General features: G+C 33.4%; 1 pseudogene; it reads right to left on the reverse strand.

Moving 5' to 3' along the window:
* Positions 1-40: 40 nt before the first annotated feature.
* LOC150032926 (uncharacterized) lies at positions 41-13604 on the reverse strand (annotated as a pseudogene).
* Positions 13605-20129: the final 6525 nt, after the last annotated feature.

Here is a 20129-nt window from a genome sequence, read left to right on the forward strand (position 1 = left end):
AAAACATAAAAAATATCAATACACGGATATGCGTGGTTCACTAATGGTGTGTTAGCTACGTCAACAGGTAGAAGGAGAACAGTATTATTAAAGAGGATGTTTTTGGAATATATCAAAACAACGTTTCTAAGGGTTAAAAAGTTTATATAGTGCACTACTCTAAATCCTAGGGTCATATCCCGTATTTGGTTGTTTGAAGTGCCAACAAACAAATTCAAGACATCCAACGTTCTTTTGTGATCTTTCGAGACTCGATTTTCAATTATATCATCTACTTCCTTCGCTTCTCCATCTTCATTATGATCACGATTAGATAGAATTGCATCAACCCAACATTGGAGCTCTTTAGTGGCTGCTTCTTCTATAACAAAACAAAATAATTTCATCAATCTTGTTTGTTTGATTAGTATATAGCTCAATTAATAAAGATATATATTCTCAAGGTAAAAAATTTGAATCTTGAAAAATGCGGAGAAATGACCTAGTCTAGGAACGGTATTGGCCTTGAGGATGCATTATGATTAGAGGGTCATGGAAGGCAGAAGCAAGGTCTTCAGAAGGAAGTTTCAACCAATCCTTTTCACCTATCAAGTGAACAGATTTGACCTTTATTTTGTGTTTGTAGGCAACTTCACATATGCTCTCATCTTTGAATTTTGTTCCTCATATTGACACAAATAGTTTGATTGGGGGATGCTCCTTCAACACCTTTCCCTGTTTTGTCAATAATATGTAAAAATTGTGAGTGTAAACGGTTTTTAATGATATTTTTTTTAAGGGAAGAAAATAAATGGCAACCACAATTTTAATCTTCTATATAGTTTTTTTTTTAAATATTTATACTTTAATTACCATAACAATCTTCATTCTTTATTTCAAGATAAATTTTCTCAAATAGACTAAATGTCAAACTATTTACAAAAATAGCAAAAAAAAAAAAAAAAGAGACACATTGATAGACTTCTATCAGCGTCTATCATGTCTATTAGTGATAGGCTTTTATCAATTTCTATCACTGATAGACATTGATAGATTTCTATCTATCTCTATCATCTATCAATGTCTATCAGTCTCAATAAAAAAAGATCTATTTTGTATAAATAGCTTTATTTATTTTTCTATTTTTGAAAACCCTCTAATGAATATATATCTATATCTATCTATATATATATACATAAAGTTAAGGATGTCTTTTAGAATAAAATTTTAAAGTTCAATGGTAGAATGAAAATTTTCAAAAGGATTTAATTGAAACAAACCTCAAAGTTGAGACGTATTTCGTATAACTTATCATATATTTACAACTAATATAGTTGTTGCTATCATATTTCATTATTTTTAGGGTTGTTTTCAAATACAACAAAATGCGTCAACTTATTTACAGATATAATAAGTGTTGGGATTGTGTCCTAAATCTCGTAGGCTATTGTAGTTTGTAATCATATTGTACAAATATTTTATTTATTTAATAAAATAAGAAATGTTTTATTTGACATTTAGTATAATTAAACCCACAAACTAATAAATTAACATCCAATGTTATCTTTTGTAGCTTAAACATGTATGTAGGGATATACAGGTGGCACATGTTTAAGTGATAGTCTAAATGGTCTGTAGTAGATGGATAAGGTTAGATACCTTATCCTGGTCACACTACGAGTATGCTCACTTTATAGGTGTTACAATTGTTATAAAGTGCTACAAATGAACTGATCCTGATCATTCATATGGAGACATGTGAGCGAGTTGTTCTATATAAAGGAGTTTGTATAAGACTGAACCATGAAATGACTAGTTTCATTATATAACGCCATTCATAATAGAGACTTACATTTCACTAGGATGATCATAGGTGACATGAACTGAATCCTGAGTGCGTTGTGAACTCCTGCCTATGAAGGTGATCTTTGATTTGTATGGGTGAGAGTCGCTAGATCGATGACTCAACAAGCCTACCATTTTGAGGATTCGTCTGATTGGGGAGCTGGAAACACAACTACACAAGACATAATTCACTAATTCCCCGAGGTTGGGGTAAGTAGATAAATTGCTCTCTTAAGGGCTGATTTTAGGGCTTGAAGAATGTGGCGCCACACCCCCTCCTAGGCAGAAAGGGGTTGGTAATAGTTGGACTATGAATTATTATTCATTAGAGGGATCAGTGGTACTTAAGGAATTAGATGTAATTATAGGGACAAAATAGTAATTTTGACTTAGTTGTACTTACGAGCAATTTGTTAAAAGCCATCGCACTGTTGATTGGTTTTATCCAATGGACACAGAAATATATTTATAGTACAAAGAGTACAACTGTTGGTCTTTAGTGGAGCGTCCGAAAGTTAATGGATGTTGAATAGTTTAATTAAAGGAGTTTAAATAATTATTCAAGTACCATTAAAGCTTCAAGCTACAAGTCCACGAGGTCCCCTCTGTTGCTCAACAGGGATTAAATGAGAATCAATTTTGGATTAATTTGAATTGTTCAAATTGATTGAGAGAATTAATTATATGTGATATAATTAATTAAATTTAATCATATATGATATAATTACTATAATGTATTTGATACATTATAATATAAAGCTTATTTAGGAGAAAATAAATATTTGAATATGGTTTAAATATTAATTATATAAATTGGATTCATATAATAAAATTTAATATAAATGAAATTTATATTAAATACGATTGATAAGAGAAGTAAAACTATAAGTTATATTATATGTGATACAATATTAAACCATAGTTATATGTTACGTATGATATAACATATAGTTATATACATATATATACACATATAATAAGTTGGTTATTATATATATATATGTGTGTGTGTGTATATATATATATGTTAATTAATTAAAATTAAAATTAATTTAATTTTAATTTTTGAATTTTGTTTAGGGAGGGAAATAACTTCCTCTATTATCTCTCTCAACTCATGTATTGCGAATGAGTGGTTGGGATAGTTTGATCTTTTTCATTTGGGAGAAGAGACATAGAACAATTATGAGAAATCTTTCCCCAATCTCTTCTCCTCTCTCAATTCTTCTTTCCCTCCCCAAGAATCACAGAGCCCACAAAACTCCTGCGGTTCTCATATTAGAGAATACAAAGGTAATTTTCGTGGCGATGGCCATTTGGAGATCGTTTTATTCGTGACCATTCTTGTTGAGGAAAAACGTGAAGAAAATGTTATTCAAATGTAAGTGTTTTCTTGAAAGCCTGATTCTATTTGCCATTTATTTTTAGCATGTTGTAATTTTTACTTGAATGCATAATATTTTTATATGTTTTCTGTAAAATTGTGAGTTTTGTAAAAATTATGAATTGGGCCCAATCCTCGTTTATGCTCACGAACCTTAACCAATTCCATTAGTAAGATGTCATTGTCTATTGGTGCATGATGAATGGAGTAAATAAATATGTGTTTATCGTTCGTTCTCCATGTGTCGTTGGTCATGCGATGGACTAAGGGATATGCAATATGCGTCTAAGAATTTATGCAATACCCGCGCATTCCTGCCACAAGTTTTCTTGCTCTCTCGTCAAGTATAACAAGATTGCAAGTTTCTCGGGGTGATCCGAGGTCGAACTCAGGGACTTGTACCTAAATGTTATGGAGTAATGTGTTGCGACGAAGGATAAAAGAATATTGAAGTTAGGGGCTATATGCTACTCCTACTCCTAACTAAACAGATTAAGCAATGGAAGTATGACTATGAGAGATAGAGACATGATAACTGTTCACGTGTAATAAGATGCATGTGAAAATAAATAAAATGGCGGAGATGAATTCACCGCATCAATAAGCTTGATCGCAAGGGTAACCCCAGCCAACGCAAGCTATGCGATTGTGCTATACACATTTGACGAAGATGCATGCGATGCATATGCAATAGTGTCGAGAGGACTTATGTCGAAGTCTCTATTCTCACTCACTGCTCCCACACATAAACGAGATGACCGCATACCACCGTATCCTACTTCTGGACGTATGCGATGTGACCGCATGCTTTCATATCGTATCAATAGGGGGCATACGCTGTGTAATAGCAAATAGAACTTATTCTAAGCTTCTATGCTTGCTTATGCATTCCAATATGAATCTCTCGAGCCTAGATTTGGTTTTTAGACTACTCTCTCAAGTATGCCTAATTAATGAATGATGCGCTCATAAGACAAAGTAATCACATAAAGCATGGTTGTCATAAGATTATTCCTATCTCTAGGAACACTGCTTACTTTGCTTAATGTGTTCAACTACTTACCCTCTCGGACAGTTAGTTGCTGCTGATTAACTCATAGACAAGCGTTACTATAGCTTAACACTAAGTAAATAGGATTTTCTCATAATACCCGCGCAACGCACACCTCTCGGTGGTTTGCTACATGCTTCATATATCTATACCTCATTATTAAGTATGCGATACTCTAACAATCTTACTTAGTTGTTGCAATGAAAGTAAAGAGTGATAAAAAGAGGTAACTAAAGATGGAATCGAAGAAAGTAGAGAAATGCATTGATCACAAAATGTATTACTCTCTTAAGCCACAATGTAATACAATATAGAGATAGAAGAGATATGGAGGGCCAGATGGGCAATATCTTGCTTCCATCAAATGTGTGTCAAGGCTTCCGGTGGTTCCATGGATGGGCGGTGGGATAGTCTCTCTTGAGATCTAACTCCGACAGGGCTCCGGTCGTCACTCGGAATGGTAGTAGGAATGAAGAACTCTCAAGACTATCTTCTTACGCTTTCTTCCGGATCATAAGGATCTACTCTAAGGCAGAAGCTCGGATGATTTCAAGTTGTGCTATAAGGCTTCTATTTATAGAGCTCGATCGCCGACAACATTAATGGTCCTTCTTTGAAATTTTGCAGTTAACGGCATGATGAACCTGCTCTGAATCTCTGCTACTAACGGTGTGGTAGGTGAAATGTCAACATCACCTTTTGATACTCCCAAGGTATGCGTTCATGCCTGGTTTCTGAAGTATCATTGCATTCCACCACCCTTGCGTTCATCCCTCTATTATGATTATTACTTTGTAGCCGCAACCTCTATGCGATGGACGCATGCGGTTGATGGCCGCAACATCCATGCGTCGAACATATGCGATCACTCCGCGATGGTGAGATTTACCGCATGCGATCGATTCCTGCGTTAGCTACAAAAATAGTCAATTGGACGTAAAATAATGCATAATAGTGGGTTAGTCGAAATTTTCATAGCTGATTGACGCAAGCTTACTTTCTCATGAATTCTTAGAATAATTGTCGCATATTCTTCTTATCAACCTTCATAATCCTAAATAAAAGGCCTATAATAATGTACATTTCTGCCCGTCATCACACCCCCAAACTTAGAATCATGCTTGTTCTCAAGCATGCCTTATACTTAAGAAATTCATAATTCACCTTCGAGCTTTTCTTCAAGGAGATCTTTTTAAGCTTAAATTAGGTAAGCCTCTCCGAATATAATTTACTCATACCTCTAACCTTGGCTGCAACGCTTTTCTTAACTTCGGCTACTTCTTTAAAGAGATATTTTTTAAGCTTAAATTAGGTAAGCCTTGGCTCAAAAACTTCTTACCCATTTCCCGTAACTTTTAGCTTTTAACAATGCGCTCGTTTAAAACTATTCAAAGCTTTGCGATTTATTATTAGAATGAGGTGTTGAACTTAGTTACGCTCTTCGTTTTGGCTTGCCCCCACGAGTGTCATGCGAACAGCCAACTTCGGTTGCGTGCCATATTCAACTCAACTCTTGTCTTGGCTTAAATTTGCGCTAGACAGAGGAGTTGCTCTCATGCATTGATCTTGGCCACTTACTTTCGTTTTAGCTTACCTGCATAGGTGTCATGAAAAGTATCCAACTACGGGTAAGTGCCTTTCACAACTTAACTCTTATCAGCTTGAGTTTCCCCTTTGCGTTGACAGTGGAGTTTTTATTATCGAACTTCTCTCTCTCTTTTTTTTCCCAAAGGAAGCATCACAATGTAATGAACGCATTTTCCGGGACCACTGCCAACCCCAAACTTAGAGATCAGCAGCGCTCTCGTCGTAAAGCTAAAGACAAACTCATCAGGATTGCGGTAACAAATATTTGAGCAGAGGTTTACACACAACAAAACTTAGACTGTCAAACCTTGAAGAAGCTATTAAAAGTGAGGTGAGCCTCACGATTTTTAATTAGCAGATGTAGTGAATTATAAGTACCTTCATAGATGCTAATTTATCAACGCAAAGGTAGGAAATCGGTCAAAAGAGAATTTCAAAAGGATATTGCGTACAAGATAACAAGAAAAGAACCTTAGAGTAGAATAACACTTACGACCATGCTTTAGAATTCATGCGGTCAAAGCCATGCGTTGAATGATGGAGAGGATTCTTCCTTTGTAACTACACACCGAGGAGAATTATTGTCGCACTTACAAGGAGCGAGTGCACCACATCCAAGAAAGTAGCCGCATATCCAAAATAATAATAAAAATAAACTAAACTAGAAAAACAGGATAAAGATAGAGTAGAAGACGTCCTTGGAAAAATTAGAGTGATGCCACCGCAAGGAGTTTTTTCATGCAGGAGATTAATCTCAACTGCTTGGGTCAAGAGGCTCGCCCTGACCATTGGCACTTCCGACAATTGTTGCGCGCATGCTGGTTGCTACGCGCTGATAACTGCTTTCAGCTCATGCGACTGATTGCCTTTCTATCTTGGGGTCAATATTGGCTTTTGGCGCATTGCCTACACTTTAAATATTGTTGCAACTTGATCGCACAAGCTATAATACTCCCAAGGTAAAAAGGTTTCCTGCGAAAACACAAAACTCAACAAACTATTAGCTGCCAAGTTCCCGACAACGGCGCCAAAAACTTGGTGCATGATGAATGGAGTAAAAAAATATGTGTTTATCATTCATTCTCCATGCGTCGTTGGTCATGCGTTGGACTAAGGGATATGCAATATGCGTCTAAGATTTGGTTTTTAGACTACTTTCTCAAGTATGCCTAATTGATGAATGATGCGCTCATAAGACAAAATAATCACATAAAGCATGGTTGTCATAAGATTATTCCTATCTCTAGGAACACTGCTTACTTTGCTTAATGCGTTCAACTACTTACCCTCTCGGGCAGTTAGTCACTGCTGATTAGCTCATAGACAAGTGTTACTACAACCTAACACTAAGTAAATAAGATTTTCTCACAATACCCGCACAACGCACACCTCTCGGTGGTTTGCTACATGCTTCATATGTCTATACCGCATGATTAAGTATGCGATACTCTAGCAATCTTACTTAGTTGTTGCAATGAAAGTAAAGGGTGATAAGAAGTGGTAAATGTAGTTGAAATCGAAAGAAGTAGAGAAATGCATTGATCACAAAATGTATTACTTTCTTAAGCCACAATGTAATACAATACATAGATAGAAGAGATATGGAGGGCCAGATGGACAATGTTTTGTTTCCATCAAATGTGTGTCAAGGTTGTCGGTGGTGCCATAAATGGGCGGTGGAGTAGTCTCTCTTGAGATCTAACTCCGGTAGGGCTCTGGTCGTCATTCAGAATGGTAGTAGGAATGAAGAACTCTCAAGACTATCTTCTCACGCTTTCATCTGGATCACAAGGATTTGCCCTAAGGCAGAAGCTTGGATGATTTCAAGTTGTGCTCTAAGGCTTCTATTTATAGAGCTTGATCGCCGACAACATTAATGGTCCTTCTTTGAAATTCTGCAGCTAACGACGTGATGGACCTGCTCTAAATCTTTGCTACTAACGGCGTGGTAGGTGAAATGTCAACATCACCTTTTGATACTCCCAAGGTATGCGTTCATACCTGGTTTCTGAAGTATCATCACATTCCACCACCCTTGCGTACATCCCTCTATTATGGTTATTACTCTGTAGCCGCAACCTCTATGCGATGGGCGCATGCGGTTGATGGTCGCAACATCCATGCGTCAAACATATGCGATCGCCTCCGCGATGGTGAGATTTACCGCACGCGATCGATTCCTGCATTAGCTACAAAAATAGATAATTGGGCGCAAAATAACGCATAATAGTAGGTTAACCGAGATTTTCATAGCTGATCGACGCAAGCTTACTTTCTCATGAATTCTTAGAATAATCGCCGCATATTCTTCTCAGCCTTCATAATTCTAAATAAAAGGCCTATAATAACGTACATTTCTGTTCGTCATCATCTATCAATGATAGATATTAATAGCCAGTGACATTTTTTTATATTTGAAATATTTTCAGTAGTATTTCTATGTTTAAAACCATTACTCTTATTTTAATAGTATGAAATATTATGCCACGTTTTTAATTGGTCCATTTTTTCTTCGGTATTTGAACTAGTAAATTTTGGGTTGATTTTTAAATATTTGTATTAGGGATGGCCATTCAAATTGTAAAAACTGAGCCGTTACTAAAAACTGAATCGAACTGAATTGAAAACTCAGTGAAACTGAAAAATGCAGTTCGGTCCAGTTTGAAAAAATTTTGAAATCGAATTAATTCGGTTAAGTTCGGTTTCAATTTCAAAAACCGAATTTGAAACTAAACTGAACCGTTTTTAACTAATATATATATATATATATATATATATATATATTAAAAAAAGAGTAGAATCGAGTTTAATACTGAACCGTTTTTAATTTAAAGAACAAAACCGAATTTAAAACTGAACCGAATCGAACCGTTTTTTAATTAAAAAATATTATATAGATTTTTTAAAAATACCAAAAATCGAATTTGAAATTGAACCGAACCGCATAACCGAATATGTGGTTCGGTTCGGTTTCACATATTAGAAATTCGGTTCGGTTTGGTTTGACCACCAAACCAAACCGAATCGAATCGAACCGTTTCCACCCCTAATTTGTATACATGCAATTTTCGTAAAGGTAATTTCTACAAATATGATATGCGAAGTAATTGTAAATAATGTATTATTTTTTAGACTGTTTTTAAATATAGAAAAAAAAACCAACGTATTTAAAAATATAGCAAAATTTTATCGTCTATACACGATAGATCATGATAGACTATTATAGTTGTTTTTTTTTTATATTTTGCTGCTATATGTAAATAGTTTTAGCAATTTTATTATTTAAAATAAATTTTCTATTTTTTTAATAAAAAATGTCATCGATTTTGGTTGAATTCAGCAAAAGTTATCAATATGTAAAACCATCATTGATGTACAACTTATTTGACTTTGCAATCATTCACTTGACTTACATTTTCTAATATCATCGTTATAATTACAACTTTTGCAACATTTTTTTAGATTAAATTATACAAAATATCTTTACATTTTATATTTTGTATAAAAATATTTTTGAATTTTCAAAAATTTTAAAAATATCCTTAAACTCCTAAAATGAGTTAAAAGTATCTTTACCGTTAGTTTTAGATCAAAGTGTTATTTTTTTGTGTCAAAAATACCTTTAAATTTTGAACGTTTAAAAAATACCCTTAAACTTTAAAAAAATTTAAAAATGCGAAAAAAAATCGTCTTACTTCTTTGTTTTCTCCTTTTTTCTCTCCTCACTCCTCCAATACCCTCTTTATGATATTTTTGATTTTTTTTTTTTTAGTTTAAGTATATTTTTGGAACTTTTGAGAAATATTTTTGAAACAAAACTTTAAATGGTTTCCATCCAAAACTAACGAGAATGGTATTTTTGAACTATTTTTCAAAGTTTTTTTAATAATTTAATCTATTTTTTAGGGTAATTATTTTAAATAGTAAATTGTTTAAAATATTTTCAAATATAGCAAAATGTTACTATTTATTAATTATGGATACTAATAGATATTTATTAATATCTATCAAAATCTATCGGCATCATTGGACAGTGAAATTTTACTATTTTTGAAAATACTTTTAGCATTTTTCTTTATTTAAAAGCAACCCTATTTTTTACGGATGTTTTCAAATATAGAAAAATAAATCAAAATATTTACAAAATATAGTAAAAATTTAAAACTATCAATGATATACGTTGATAGACTTCCACTAGTGCTATCACTGACATTGATAGACACTGATAGAAGTCAATCAATGTCTATCAACGTCTATAATTGATAATTCTAAAATTTCTCTATATCTTGTAAATATTTTCAACAATTTTATTATTTGAAATAATTTTTTTTTATTACTTATATTAATAATCTGTGCCTGTACTTGGTAACCCAACCAGAGTGCTGACAATGCGGCGCCCTGAATAAAGATTAAAATTTTAATTAGTCCACCTTATATAAACTTTAAAATAGAACTAATAATAATAGTAATAAAATAAACCCTTAAAATGCATTTATAATTTATTTACGAAGGTGTTAATTATCTAATGATTCTAATTTCTAATTCGATATCTAAATTTTAGGGGTTTTATGGATGGTGATTTATGACCTTTAAAAAGGTAGATAATACTAAACTAATGATGGTTAATATCATTTTCATGTCGACTAGTCTCTCAAATTTTAATAAATTTTGACATAGTCTTATCAGACAAGTTTTCTTATTACTTTTTTCTTTTAGTACAATAATTGTGACAATGAGAGTTCGGGTTTTCAATCTCAAGAAAAGAAAGTTATGTCAATTACCGTTTAGCTAATCTCACGTTGACATTTTTCTTGTTACCCAAATTCTACTGACTTGATTGTTCAAAAATAATTTAGTAAAGTTTATTATAATCTTTCAATTACCTTTTCTATCACTATAGGGCCGTTTGGCCACTAATTTCTTAAGTTGATGTAAACAACCCGACTTCAATCGTAAGAACTATTGAAATTTATACATTTATCAAGTAATTCTATCTTTCAATTTTTTTTACTTTTCATATTTATCGAAGAACTTCTTCTTCCTTTTTAATTATATTCATCTTAATCCTACTTATGAACTATATTCTAAATATCTTTTCAATTTTAGAAATTAAAAGTTAAAATGAATATAATAATTCCCATATTATTCATTCTATTGAAGTCGAAAGTTCAAATCTCAATAAAAAAAAATTAAATAAACCTACCTGAGAAAAATCTGCATTGTTCCAAGTTTGTGTGTTGTGTGAAATCCTGTCAGGTTTTAAGTCAAATATATATCATTTTCTGTCTTTTTATATATATATATTGAAATATTTAAAAAAATTTAATTTAATTATATTAAATTGAAACCATTCAAAATAAGGAGTTGGAAAATATCCTTCAATCTCTGACTTTCCTCTGCTGGAAATATGCCATCTGGAAAATCCTGTTTAAATATACAATTAATAATAATTATTAGGACTGTTTTCAAATATAATAAAATGAACCAAAATATTTATAAATATAGTAAAATATCTATTGCAGTCTATCGCCCACTAGTAGATATCTATCGCAGTCTATCACCGATAGACAGTGACATTTTGCTTCCCTTAAAAACATTTCCAACCATTTTACCATTTAAAACAATTACTCTAATTATTATATACCATTAACTGCTTGCTTTAGCTAAAATTTATATTTTCATCATGATGCTGAAATTGAACAGATATAAAATTGATTGTTTCTTAAAATTAAATTAAAAAGATTATGATGAACTAAATAATAAGCTTACCACATAAATGAATAATGATCCTAACAATGGACCTAGCCAAAAGAATCAAATATATAAACAAATATATATACACACTCTCTCAAATAGAGAGTCAACCGTCAGATTTAGAAAATGAGTACACTCGACTGATATAAAACTTGTACTCAGAAATATTATTTTTCTAATTCATATATTATAAAAAAAAAAAAGGAAAAAGAAGAAAAAAAGAGAGAAACAACATACTCAAAGTCTCAAACAAAGTTTTTTAAAAAATAGAAAATTAATACACTAGGCCTCAAAATAAAGATGATGTTTCATACCTAACCCTAAATCTTAAAAAAATTGAAAATTTTCACAAAAATTGCTTTCGAGAAGGAGACAGAAAAAACTATCAATTTAACCCACAAATTAAGTTATGTACTAAGACAAAGAAAGATGAGATATTTTCTTCAAATAGAATCTAATACATGTCACATCTAAATAGAAATACTAATTTATAGTAATTTATCAAAATCTATAAAGCAATATATATATATATATATATATATATTGAAAGGGTTTGAGAGGTTAGAAGATGATATATAGTATAATATACAATGTCAAAATGAGCCAAAACGGAAGGATCCCATTTGCTGAGTTGCTTTCTAAGAAAACTTCGTTGGTTCTAAATCCATGGCATAATATCTATCATCTTCGAGGTATTTTTACTTAAGCCTATTTTTGCTCATATATTTTCATAAATATTTTTATATTTGATTTTTTTCAAAAAGGTCTTTTAGTATTATTTTTGGATAATTTTATCATTTTTTATATTTATTTATATTCGTTTTATATATTATTTTTCATATTTTGAAGCTACTTTAATGATAGAGAGAAAAAAATACATTTATTATAAAGAGAGAAAATGCATTCAATATAGTTTTTCTCATTTATCAATTGGAGAGAGAAAATGCATTTATTTTAATTTTTTTTCTATTTTCCAATTTGGAAAGAAAATGTATTTAATGAAATTTTATTTTCTATTTACGTTGGTTTCACATATCAATTTATTGATTTTTTTTAACGGATTAATGGTTATTTTAAATATACCTTAGAACATTTTGTTAGGTATTTGAAAATATTCTAACCAATATATGAAATATACCATAGTATATAAATCTTCATAGAGTTCATTTACACCACAGTATATATATCATAATACAATAAGTTTAAATAAAAAAAAACACTCGTTTATATCAAATAAACGAATATATATACCACAATATATATCAAATTTCCTACAAAAGCTAAAAAATACATATATATCATTGTATATATAAAAATAGGAAAAAAATAAAGTTTATCTTTATATGAGGGTTTATAATACATAACACTCCATCTTCATCTCTTCTTCTTCTTCAGCCATGGCCGTCACGGATCTCTCTCCCCGTCGTCGTCGATCGGATTTGCTTGCTCGCCATGCCATCGATTGAATCTGCTCAACTCGTCACCGGCGATTCGTCCCATGCCGTCTGCGCCATCGATTCATCCCAAGTTGTTCGTGTCATCTCGTGTTGAGTCATCAATTTGTCTCACGCCGTCGTCTACCACTTGCAACTCACACCGCCAGAAGGAAAAAAGAGAAGGAAGAGGAAGAAATGAGTGTGGATTATGGGGGAGAGAATATATGAAATATATTATTGGGGAGAGAGAATATATGCATAGGGGAGAGAGAATATGCATGAGGGAGAAAGAATATACATGAAAGAGTATGCATGGGGAGAGAGAGTATGCATGAAGGAGAGATAAATAAATATATAAATATATATATAACGAGGTGAGGACTAAATTGTAGATAGCCATTGATATTAGTGAAAATAGGGAGACCAAGAAGTTTTTTTTTTTTTTTTTTTTTTTTTGTGTGTAAAAAAATGAAATGTTCAAAATATTAACGTAATATGTGCCTATTCTTTAGGCCTTTTATGTAGAAATCCCTATCTTCAATCTTTCTTCTCTTTTGCCACTTTCCATTTCATTTATTTCCACCCACACAAACACACACAATAACCCTTCTCTTCCCCAACTTTATTTATAGGCCATCTCTTGAAACTTTCTCTTCAACTAACTTAAATCGTAAATTTAACTCTTCCAACTACCCTCTCCCTTTGTTATGTTTAATCACTTGTTCTCTTTCATCCACATACGTTGTACTTATAATAAATAAAGATGAAATAATTTTAAAACGTCTTATTAAAGTTAAGTATAGTTTAATCGGTTGAGATGTACATTCTCAATCGAAAAGTTATTTGCTTGAATTTCTTCAACGTTATATATATCGAAGTCTATTATATTTAATAGTACAATTGTTGCCCCAGATAACTATGATTTCCTTATTAGCAGGCCCAAACTACTCAGCATTAATGGTTAACTTCTCTTTAAGGCACAGGGAAGACTGTATACTTTAAGCTTCAAAACTCTTCAATCGTTTACTTGAATGCAGCTCAATCGTGTAGACGAAGCTTTGAGGGACTAGACGATAGTTCAATTATGTAAACGATATAAAAAAGCACTAGACGATTGTGTAGGCGATAGTTGAATAGAACTAAACGATCGTATAGACGACAACTGAGGAACTAGACGATCGTATAGACGATGCAACGCGGAGCTAGACGATTGTGTAAACGATTTAAGAGGAACTAAACGATCGTGTATACGATATTTAAGTAAAAGCTAGATGATCGTAGAGAAAGAAAGAAATAACACAAGTATTTAAGTGGTTACCAAAGGCCTACGTCCACTGTGCAAATCGGGAGGGTCTCTTTTATTACTTATTCTTTAAACTTCTTTACATAATGAATGCCTTGCTCTCTCTCATTCTCATTATTCTCTCATTTGTTTTCTTTTTATACAGGCGCTCATTTTCAATGAAGAAGCTTTGGTGGTTACAACAGACAAAACAGAAAGAGATGACAACAATCAACTTACTGCAACTTCTTTTGTCTCAGTTCTTTCTGTAACAATCTCCACCTTTGTAAACATCCAGAGTACCTTTCCCTTTTCTCTTGTTGAGCTGATCTTAGCTAATCTTTTTTAGGTAACTCAAACCCAAGGAGGTCCAAGTAACGACCACGCTTGCTTTAAGGAACTGTCTTGGTTAACATATCACCTGCAAAGTCTGAGGTATGTATCTTTACTACCTCAACTTTCCCTTTCTCAATCTCCTGTCTGATAAAGTGGTACTTCATGTCAATGTGCTTGGTTCTGCTGTGAAACTGTTGGTTTTTAGACAAATAGATTGTGCTCTGGTTGTCACAATATATTCTCACTTTTTTTTGTGTAATGCTGAAATTGTTTAGTAATCCCTTCAGCCACAAACTTTCTTTGACAACCTCAGATAGAGCTATAAACTCAATTTCTATTGTGAAAAGGGCCACAACAGTTTGTAAACTTGCCTTCCAACTTATTAGATTGTTTTCACATAGGAAAACAATTCCAGATAGTGAGCGCTTCCTATCCAGATCCCCTACATAATCAGCATCAACATAACCATACATTTCATCATTGGATGGGTCATTCTGTCTGTATAAGATTCGTGCTTTCTTTGATGAACAAAGATACCTTAGTATCCATTTAACTGCTTCCCAATGTTGTTTACTAGGGTTAGCCATATATCTACTAAATAAACTTGTAGCATAGGACAATTCTGTTCTAGCCGATGTCATTAAATACATCAAAGACCCCACTATCTGTGAATAGGGAACAACCTTCATATGGTTAATGTGATCCTCGTTAGTACTTTTAGGACTGTTTGCAGCTGAGATTTAAAATGAGGTGCAAGTGGAGTGCCAATAGGCTTAACACCATCCATTTTGAACCTCTGAAGTATTTTTCCACACTATTTAGCTTGCTCACATACAATCTTTCTTGCTTTCCGTGTCTGTCAATTTCAATGCCAAGAATCCTTCTAGATTCCCCTAGATCTTTCATGTTAAACTCTTTCTTTAGTTTTTCTAGCCAATAACATACCCTTGACTTGCCCCAACTCTTCTTTGGTTTTTCTAGCCAACAATATATCATCTAGATAAAGGAGTAGATATACTGGTTCTTTGAATCTTTTAGAGTTGGTATACACACACCAATCATAGGAGCTTCTCTTGAATCCCATTTTAGAGATCACCTCATCAAATCTGTCATACCAACACCTTGATGACTGCTTGAGACCATAAATTGATTCATTTAATAGACACATCAAGTCTTCTTCTCCTTTCTTCACATACCCTTGAGGTTGCTTCATGTAAATGGTTTCATTCAACAATCCATATAAGAAAGCTGTCTTCACATCCAATTGGTCTAACTCCAAGTCCTTTTGAACAACTAAGGAGAGTAGTAGTCTAATGGACGTATGTTTCACAATAGGAGAAAAGAACTTTGTGTAGTCAATCCCTTCCTTTTGTGTGAACCCTTTTGCAACAAGTCTTGCCTTGAATCTAGACTTTTGCACCCCTGGAATTTCTTCTTTGAACTTATATATCCACTTACATGAAATAGGTTTGTACCTTTTAGGCAAAAGTACTAGTTTTCAGGTATCATTTAGGTTGAGAGACCTCATTTCATCACTCATTGCCTCAATCCACTGTCTAGTATCAGGGCTGTTAGTTGGTTCCTCAAAATTGGTGGGTTCATTGTTGCTTAATGAAATGGCAGCACTCAAAGCAACACTAGCAAAGTCAGATTGTAGATATCTTGCAGGGGACACAATGGTTCTCCTAGTTTTGTCCCTTGCTAAGGAATAATTTTTTAAATATCCACGTGTCTCTACTTGTTCACTTGACGCAAGTTCACTTGTCTCAGCAGTATCATCACTTTCAACTTCTAAATTTTGTGAAGAAGTAGAAGCTCCTTGATCATTCTGAGGCTCCACCTCAAACCTTGTGTTGCTGTTCTTAGACATAGATGTAGATTTTTGCTCTGACATGATAAACATTTTATTTTCTCTGAACACAACATCTCTATTGTTAATACATCTCTTCTCAATAAGATGCCATAGTCTATATCCTTTCACTCCAGGTGCAAAACCTAGAAACATGCATTTGACAGACCTAGGTTTCAACTTACCTTGGCTTTGATGCACATACCCTACACACCCAAACACCTTCAAGTGTTCCAGGTTGGGAGGCTTTTCTGTCCACCTTTCTTCTGGAGTTTTCAGCTCAATGGATTGATGTGGACACCTATTTAGAGTGTAGATTGTGTAGGACACTGCCTCTGCCCAATATTTCTCAAGTAAAAGAGCATTGAACAGTTGACATCTCACCTTTTCAAGCATTGTTCTTTTCAGTCTTTCAACAACTCCATTTTGTTGAGGTGTATACCTCATTGTTCTATGCCTCACAATACCATTTTCCCTGCAAAACAAGTTGAACTCATCTTCACAAAACTCTAAAGTATTGTCAGTTCTTAAGTGTTTAATATGTTTAGAGGTTTTCTTTTCAATCAAGGTTTTCCATTCTTTGAATCTCCCAAACACTTCATCTTTGGTTTTTAGAAAATAAACCCAACTCTTTCTTGAATAACCATCAACAAAGGAAAGGAAGTACCTTGCTCCACTTAATGAATGAGAGTGTGCTGGACCCTATAGGTCAGAATGTACATATTCAAGTATCTCTTTGGAAGTATGTTGTCCTTTAGGGAAGTCTTGCCTTGTTGTCTTGCCAAGGATGCAATGTTCACAAAACTTCAAGTTGTCTCCAACACCTTTAGACAAAATCCCCTATTTTGAGAGAACTTGCAGCCCTTTCACACTAATATGAGATAGGCTCTTGTGCCATAACTCATCTTCTGTGGGTTCTTCATCTGTAGCCATCAAGGCTAAATGTGCCATTTGCACATCCTTAATGACATACAAGCCATTAACTTTGGTTGCCACCAACACTACTTTTGAGTCTTTAATTATCTCAAAGGTGCCTCAAACTCCTCTGTATTCATAGCCAATGGAGTCAAACATCCCCAATGATAGGAGATTTCTTTTCAATGTAGGAACATGCCTCACATTCCCGATCAACTTCACTAAACCATCTTGTATCTTCAAGGAAACATACCCAATTCGAACAGCTCTGCAGGTATTGTTATTTCCCATGTAGATCAGCCCTCCATCCCACTTTTTGTAGGTACAAAACCACCCTTTAGATGGTGTCATATGGACAGAACAACTAGAATCTATCACCCAATCTTAAGTCTCCATAGAATTCTACTCACCACACTCTTCAGTTGCTGCCAAGTCATCTGAATATACAAGGGAATTTTCCCCCACAGTTTTCTCTGTCTATTTTCCTCCTTTGTTCGTTGGTTCAGCTTCCTCTTCAAGGCATAACAGTCTTTCTTCATGTGTCCAAGTTTGTGGCAAAAATGACACTTGATTTTAGACTTGTCACCACCATTATGCTTTCCTTTCCCATTGTTCTTTGTTTTCCCCTTTGAAAAAAAACCTTCTCCTCTTTGATGCTCTTTCTTGCTCATCTGTAACTCTAGTTCTCTGACTCTTACTGCTGAAATTCTTGCTTTTGTAGTGATTCTTTCTCTACCATACTTCATGGTTGTTTTGGCATCTTTAAACGATTCTGGTAGAGAGTTAAGTAAGATAAAAGCCTCATTTTCTTCCCCAATGTTGTCTCCTATTGATCTGAATTATGATGACAGTTTCTTAAATTCGTTCAAATTATCAGTGAGAGACTTTGCAACATCCATCTTGTATGTGAAAAATATTTCCCTCAAGAAAGCTTTATTAGGCAAATCTTTGTTGAGATAAATCTCGTTTAATTTGTTCTAGAGATCATAAGTAGTAGGACGATCAACTATCTGCCTCAAAACACTATATGTAACATTCAAGACAATAGTTCTATAGGTATTTATCTCTTTTGTCTCTTTCTCTGCATATGTGAGTGTTTCAGGGTATTTTGCTGGGCCTGTGATAGCTAAAAGTGCCTTCTTGTTGAATTTTACGTCCTAAAACTTGCAGTTTGTAAAATGATAAACATTTTCTATAATCAATATACTTATTATTGATTTCATAAATTGTATGAAAGTCTAAATCCATTAAACTAAAACCCATGACTATTGTATGAGTACTTGAACTTTATGTGGAGACATAAGAGTGGATCGTGTTCGAGTAAATAGTCAAAATGATCTATGGTACATGAATAAGGTTGGGTACCTTATTTTGGTAACGCCATTGGATTCGGCCTACTCTGTAGTTATTACAAAGGGTTTTAAAGTGCTACATACGATGTGATCTTAATTCGTACATGTTATGACATGAGGAGTGGAGGCGTCCTATGCAATGAGTTTGCATAAGACCGGACCAAGAAATAAGTCATTCTTACTTTATAACGCTATTTACTGTATAAGACTGACTACTTCACTTAGATGACCTAGGTAACTCGATCTTAATCCTGAGATAACTATGAACTTCTGTTTATTCGGGATTGCCCTAAGATTTGCATAGGTGAGTGTTGGCTCAACAGTGCTGGCTCAATAAGACTCCCATTTCAGGGTAAGACCGAATAGATAGTTGGAGACATAGGGTGCAAGACGGATCATGCCTACCTAATTTAAGGATAGGAGAAAGGTTGTTCTCTCAAGTACTGAATCTAGGTCTTGAACAAGAGCCCCACCCTCTCACTGGGCTGAGAGCATTTGGTTTAGTGATTGGATCACAAACCAGTTGTTCATTAGAGGATCAGTAGGAACTTGAGGAATAAGACGTAATCTCGGGGGTAATACAGATACTCGACCCAACCATTATTATGAACAACCTGTAAAGGGTCGACTTGTTGATTATGGTTAAATCATGTGGACATAATATATTTATAGTGAGAGGAGTGCAACTATGGACTTTAGTGGAGTGACTCATTAGTTAACGAATGAGGATTTATCTGGTCTAATGAGTTTAGCCAATTAATCTCAGATCGTTGGAGCCCATGATTTATAGGTCCACGAGGTCCCCCTACTAGCTCGTAACGGATTAGCTCTAGAATAGTGTGATAAGTTAATTTGAAATGTTCAAATTAGAATTAAGGAAATTAGTAATTATATGAGATATAATTACATCTTTAATTTGAGAATTAAAAGGAATAGGAGAATTTATATTTAAATATAATTTAAATATATAAAGGTGAATATGTGTGAAAATGAATTTAATATTTGATATTAAATTAATTAAGTTTTATTTAAAATTAATTTTATTTTTCAGTTTTAAAATCAAAAGGAATTTTAAAATCAAGCTTTGATTTTTGAGATAAAATTGGAAAATAGAAAAAACAAAACGTAAATGGAAAAAGTTGGTTTTCCATTATCCATGTTTATACTTGCTCACACAAAAGCCATTCACTTTACCTTGTCTTTCTCCAAGCATGAGCTGCAACTCATGCAACTCTCTCCCTTGCATGTTGATCTACAATATATGGAAGAGTTTGGAGTGAATTTCGGGCGTGCAATCTAAGTCATTTATTAAGTTTGCTAAAAAAACAACTTTTTTCTTTGAAATAAAATAAGTTCAAG

This window comes from Benincasa hispida, chromosome 11, assembly GCF_027475165.1.
Source record: "Benincasa hispida cultivar pf3 chromosome 11, pf3_genome.v1.1, whole genome shotgun sequence".
NCBI classification, from domain to species: domain Eukaryota; kingdom Viridiplantae; phylum Streptophyta; class Magnoliopsida; order Cucurbitales; family Cucurbitaceae; genus Benincasa; species Benincasa hispida.